General features: G+C 42.2%; 1 long non-coding RNA gene across 2 annotated transcripts; it reads right to left on the reverse strand.

Moving 5' to 3' along the window:
• Window positions 1-742: 742 nt before the first annotated feature.
• LOC115458697 lies at window positions 743-6,232 on the reverse strand. 2 transcript variants are annotated; one of them, XR_003940138.1, is made up of 3 exons: window positions 5,973-6,232; window positions 1,693-1,897; window positions 743-926 (listed from the first exon to the last, which is right to left on the reverse strand). It is a non-coding gene; the product is annotated as an uncharacterized LOC115458697 (long non-coding RNA). The 2 variants fall into 2 exon arrangements; XR_003940137.1 differs by having other exon boundaries at window positions 5,925-6,232.
• Window positions 6,233-6,730: the final 498 nt, after the last annotated feature.

A 6,730-nucleotide genomic window follows, 5' to 3' on the forward strand; every position in this document is an offset into this window, starting at 1 on the left:
TTATGGTTTATAATGGGCTAGGAACCCCAGATCCTTGTTAAGTCCTTTCTGTTGGGTGTTAAAATATTCAATCATTCTGACTTCAAAGGTCTTACGTTCTTGTATGGTTTTAAAGTTACCTTTCAGGATTCTCACTGTGAAATCACTGGTACAGTGTCCTGGTCCTGTAAAATGCTGACCAACAGGGGTGGGAGCCCTACTGGCACCAGTATTGTTCATGTGATGTCTATGTAAATTGAATCTTGTCTTAAGCATCTGGCCTGTTTCTCCAATATAGCATCCTTCGTTACATTTTTTTACACTGAATGATATATACCACATTGGAAGATGAGCAAGTGAAAGATTCCTTTATGTTGAATATCTTTCCTTTGTGGATGACTGTGGGGTCCTGTGAAATGTTTTGGCATAGTTTGCAACTGGATAAATTACAGGGAAGTGTGCCCTTCTGTTCCTTTTCAGTCTGTGATGGAAGTTTACTTCTGATTAGCTTGTGTTTTAAGTTGGGTGGCTGTCAGAAGGCCAGTACTGGTGGGGATGGGAATATCTCTTTCAGTAATTCATCCTCCTGGAGTATAGGTTGTAGATCTCTTATGATTTTCCTCAGTTTTTCCAGCTCTGGATTGTATGTCACTACAAGGGGGATCCTATCTGTGGCTTTTTTCTCCTTGTACTGTAGCAGATTCTCCCTGGGTGTTTTGAGGGAGGAGGCAATATTCTTGGAGATTATTTTGGGGTTGTAGCCTTTCTGTTTGAAGGATGCAGTCAGGCCACTCTTCTACTTATAAACTATTTAAAAATCAGGACAGAGTATTTTAGGTAAACAACCTAAAAATGTCTTTATTATTGCAAACAGATGAAATTGACAGAACTTCCCAGTCGAAAAGAATTTTAAAATTATTCACTTTTTGGATGCTATGTTTTAGAGACTGGAAAAGAAAGAAGCATTGTGTTTTAACACCTAGTTTCTGTTTTCTATTTTGCACTCATATCCCACTTTTTCAATTACAAAGGAATACCCCAATGCAGCTTATAACAAGTTACATACAATTCATAAAATACAATACACATTGCCATGTACAAGTCTTAAATAGATCAGTCAATATGGGCTGTTAATCCTACTAAGGTAATCTAATACAAGAAAAAACTGAAAAACAGCCAAACACAAACTCAAAGGGTTGTGTAAAACAGGAATGCACAGCAATAGCTAAGCAGTGGGAAATACCCTTAGAAACCAAGGTATCTACCAAGGTCTGAACACCAGGACACTAATATCTACATGAGATATTTTGTGCCTGTGATCTTGTCTCTTTCATAGGGTATAATATCCCACCTATTTTCAAGCAAGACTGTTCACAATAGAACTAATAATTCAAAAAACATTATCAAAAGATAAAAACTTTCCAAGCCACAGCATAGCATAAATAAACTTAGCTTTCTCAAAGCTGGCTTGGTAACCCCATACTCCAACTGAATGGCCTGAATACAGTAAATAGAAGTGTAATTATCAATGCAGGCTACTGTTAAGATGAGTTATTTTACCACTATCTCATGCTCTTTTATCCAATGAGACCTAGTTACTAATAACTGGGGTTAACAGTAAAATAACATGTCTTAAAGGCAGCCCACATTAGTACCGACCTAATTACTAATAACTGGAATTAACAATAAAATAATAAGTTAAATAGTGCTCACCTTTATCCAGTGGCAGTAGTTGAGCTGATTCTAAAACCTTTGGAGAGAAGAATGAAGCTGTTTCTAGTGTATGAAGTGAACCTGAAGCAAACATCAGAACATGCTGAACTTCAGAATAAAGCTATTAAAAAGTAGCAATTGGGGAAAGACTGTAAGAACTCCTCTGTGTGTTTATATATTCCTTGGGTCACTCCACGGTTCATCACTGAAAAGAAACACAGACAACCAAGAACTAGACAGAGAAATACAAACAAGAAACAAGACTGGGAAACAAGCAACACAGTACAAGATAAACTACACAAAGACTAGACTAGAATCAGGCAAGAATCTCAGATAATAAACTGGACTAGGCAGAAGTGCACAGCGCACACCAGCATACCAGGGACCTTAGGCGATGCAAAGGCAAACACAGAAGCTTCCAGGTGGCTAATAAAGGCCACATACAAGGGAGTTCACCAGGTAAGGGTACTGCTAAGTTCCAAAAATCCCAAGACAGTCTGGGAGGCTGGAAGATCCGGACAGCATGATTTCTGGAACATGGGAAACAGCACACAGACAGTCCAATGCAGCCACCAGGTCTGGCCACCAGGTGGCGAGATGACTGAGAGCCTGAAACATGGGCACGATTGTGACAATAGCACCCAAAATCGGGCTCCGATATTTGGATGCAGATCCAAAATGTATGCTCAACTAAATTGGCTAAGGAGCCAGTCAGTGCCAATAACTGGGTGCTAATTGGCACTAATTGGCATTAATTAGAATCTGTGCACATCTTGCTACACTCTATTCTATAACAATATACTGCATCCAGAGGTGTAGAGACTTATGCAATCAAGACTTTAGTTTCTTATGCTTTTTCACTTGTGATCCAGATCACCAAGTTTGTCTGGTGATATTTTTTAAATGCTTCAGGTGCCCCCCCAAACCAAAGAGAGAAATGAGAGGAAAAGAGTGGTGTGTGGCATGCCTAAAGAGGATATGGAGAGTGATATAATGTAATATGTTTATTTATTTGGGGGCCTTTTTTTCAAAGGCATGCCAAAAAGTGGCCTGCAGTAGTGTGGGCATGTGTATTGGACGGGCGCTGGACCATTTCTCCACCAGGTCTGGAAAAAAGTTTTTGGAGGGGCCGAGAAATGGTCATGCAGCAAAATGAAAACCAGCGTGCATCTATTTATGACCTTAGCCCTTAACCGCACCCATTGACTTAATGGTAAAGGCTCATGTGTTACCCGCATGGTAACTGTCCAGCATGCGCCAACTGCCCCCGTGGTAGAAAATTATTTTCTACTGCATGTTTTGGGCATGCACCAAATTCAGAATTACCGCCCGGGACACACGGTAGCTGGGGCAGTAATGCCGATTTGGCACACACTGGATGCATGTAGGCCCTTGCGTGCCTTTGTAAAAGAGCCCCTAAACATTTTATAGACCACCTCCCCAAAACTAGGATTGTCTAAAGCAAGGTGGAGTAAAAAAAAAAAAAAAACCTGGTTGAAGGAGTTAAGAGTCTTTGTTTCATTTTCCAACCCAGCTGAGACAGTAGGCAAGGCTCAGGAGGGAGTACCTGGATTCTGCACTGAAGGGCAATTCTATAATCTAGGTGCCTGCCTTTCCACACCTATTACATGCATAAATGCCTAGAAAACTAGCACTTATGTAGGCATGTGTGCACTTACCTACATAAATGCAAGAAAATACCTGCTTAACGTACACAGCACATATTTCTAAGGGGGAACGTGCAGTTGCTCCATTTTTAGAGAGATCATTATCTTTTTCCTCCTTTCCTTACCTCTAAAGAAAGATTCCCCTTTTTGCTTTCTCAACCATCACACTTATCCTGAAATTAAGCTTTCTCAGCAATTGCTTCTTGTGTTTTCTCCACTTGAAGCTAAATGCTTTGTCATACTACACTAAAAGTTAAAAAGTAGACTTTAGGGTGCCTAGGTGTAAAGTGTGCATGTACTTCCTATCCAATATAATGTGAAATGTGACACTTCCTTGGCTAAATAGTAACATAGTAGGTGACGGCAGAAAAAGACTTGTACGGTCCATCCAGTCTGCCCAACACTATATATATATATATACAGTAGATTATAGAGTAAGTTAGACAATCAAATATAGAAAGTTCATATCCTGCATAAGAAGTAGAGTGGTAGTGAGTAGTGCGTAACGTTCATTAGTGGCGGCGTAAATGAAGCAGTCAAGAGAGTTCCGTTTTGTCTAGTTTTGGTGAAGTTTCGTTTCTAGTATTTAGGATGGATCATTGTGGTATGCTTTTTTGGACAGGTTGGTTTTCAGTAGTTTTCGGAAGATTGTTAGGTCATGCATTGTTTTTATAACATTTGGTAGTGCGTTCTAGCCTAGAATGGGTGGCAGAGCTGGTGGTTGGGAGGCGGGGCTAGTGTGGGCAGACATATACGGTCTGTGCTGGGGCTGGTGGTTGGGAGGGGGGACTAGTGCTGGGCAGACTTATACGGTCTGTGCCAGAGCCGGTGGTGGGTGGCAGGGATAGTGCTGGGCAGACTTATACGGTCTGTGCCAGAGCTGGTGGTTGGGAGGCGGGGATAGGGCTGGCCAGACTTATACAGTCTGTGCACTGAAGTGGACAGTACAAATAAAAAAAGTAGCACATATGAATTTATCTTCTTGGGCAGACTGGATGGACCGTGCAGGTCTTTTTCTGCCGTCATCTACTATGTTACTATGTTCCATAGTTGCGTGCTTATGTAGGAGAAGCTGGATGCATATGTTGATTTGTATTTAAGTCCTTTGCAACTGGGGTAGTGTAGATTCAAGAATGTGTGTGCTGACCTTTTTGTTTTCCGGGTTGACAGGTCTATGAGGTCTGACATATAGCTCAGGGCTTCAGCGTGAACGATTTTATGGACCAGGGTGCAAATTTTGAACGCAAATTCGTTCTTTTAGTGGGAGCCAGTGTAATTTTTCTCTTATATGTATACCTGACCTTGATTTGTATCTACCATTTTCAGGGCACAGACCGTAGAAGTCTGCCCAGCACTAGCCCCGCCTCCCAACCACTAGCCCCACCTCCTAACCACTGGTGCTGCCACCTAATCTCTGCTAAGCTTCTGGTGCCATGTACTTTGCAACAAATGTTCCTGCTGCTATATACACTATGCAGAAAGGAAAGCGTACAGCAGGAGGGGAGCTTACTTTTTTGTGGCTACATCTAATCTGAGTTCCATAACTGGTAATCCCTTAATTGCACTAAGAGCAATATAGATGCCTATGTGCAATCTGAACCAGACCCAGAAGCACTGAAATGGCAATGCACCTATTTGCACTGCTCTGAAGTCGGTATAAGAGAATGTTTGTTAAATAGAGAGGCAAAGGCAGAGCATTCCTCACTGAGGCTGATCTCCAAATCAGCCCCCCAAAAGTAGAACATTGTGGCTCATTAAGCCATAAGACATTTCTTGGAGCCGACTCTGTGGGTGCTGTGGGTGCTTGAGCACCCCCAATATTGAGAAAATTCCTTGTATGTGTCCAGGGAGGGGTTGTTTTCATTGGGCTTAGCACCCCCAATAATTTTGAAAAGTTGGCTCCTATCAAGTCATCAAAGAAGCCCCACCTTCTTCCATCTCTTTGCTCATCGTTTGTAAAGTTGGCAATCAGCTGTGTTGGGCTAACAGTTGCTTTTACATAGAATCTTTTGGTTTCTTTGTTTGGAACATTGGCTGGAGGTGCTTCAGAAGGGTTTGGGCAGCCAATCACACATGAAATATAGTGTAAACCCCCTAGTCGTGGAGCAGGTAAATTTGAATAATGGAAGAAATAAATATATGAGTGTCACAGTTTTAAATAGGGTTCCCAAAGAAACTCCACACAACCAAGGGATTTAGCAAGAAAAAAATATTAAAGGTTTTATTAAAGGGTAAAAGGGTTAGAGGGTAAAGTAAATAGAAACACTTGTTGGTTATGTTTCTTAAATGTTGGTACCAATTTTTACAGGTTGATGGTATTAAATAAAATTAGTGCAAGATGTTAAATGCTTTGAAATAAGTTACAAAGGAAATAAAGGCAATAACAATTTTAAAACTACAATCACAGTCACCAAGAATCACAGTTATCAAGGATCACAGCTATCAAGACCCCAACTCCACATCTGCAGTAACCCAAAACATCCCACATATGTACACAGCACTAATTAGTGTACTCAGATCTGATATATATATAGTTTTCAATTTGTGTGCACACAATAATATTACCGGTATATCAGATCTTCGCTAGCATCGCTGCTTTCTTGCGTTGGGTACCTTAGTCTTCTTCACTTCCACGTCTCTTCGGTTGGGGAGGTCAGTCCACTGGTCCAGGGACTCCCGATACCTACTATTCTGACTCAAAAAAACTCAAAAAAAGGAAAACCTTGACTTTCTGTGGAACTGGTGGACTAACTAAATTCAAATAAAACAGATAAGCAGGGGAAACTCCTATCTAACCCGCCCAAAACATGACCCCTTTTGTTTTGTTCTGTTATACAACCACCCCAAATCTCACTGATGGACGGCTACACTAACTCCCCTAGTGGCAGGCACTCACAGGACTCAAGGCATAGGCATGGCAGCTGTTCCCCAAGGCAGGCTTTTGTCTGGATCCCCGGAGGCAGGCATAAACAAGAAAAACACAGTGTTCACTTTTAGTCTGGCCACTCAGTGCAGGGGGATGCCTCTTCTCTCTCTCTTTGTGGATGCTCAAACCAGCAAGCTTCTGGGCTAGATCCCTCCTGAGGCAGGCACTCAAAAAGCACAGTTCCTCTTCTTGTCTGGGCACTCAGTGCAAGGGGGGGGGGCTGTCTCTCTGTCTCTTCTTCTGGGGCTGCTTCCCATAAGCCTCTTCTTTACAGGACAGTCTCACAGCCGGCTTTCTCCTCTCTGGACAGGCAAACATTCACACAGAGGGATGCCCTGGGGGGGACTTCTGGGATTCAGGGACCTCACCAAGCTGCTCTCTCTCTCTCTTCAGCTCTGCACTGCTCCCAACACACTCCAGACCCCCTTCTCTTTCCCCTCTGCTG

The sequence above is a fragment of the Microcaecilia unicolor genome, unplaced genomic scaffold, assembly GCF_901765095.1.
Source record: "Microcaecilia unicolor unplaced genomic scaffold, aMicUni1.1, whole genome shotgun sequence".
Classification (NCBI taxonomy): domain Eukaryota; kingdom Metazoa; phylum Chordata; class Amphibia; order Gymnophiona; family Siphonopidae; genus Microcaecilia; species Microcaecilia unicolor.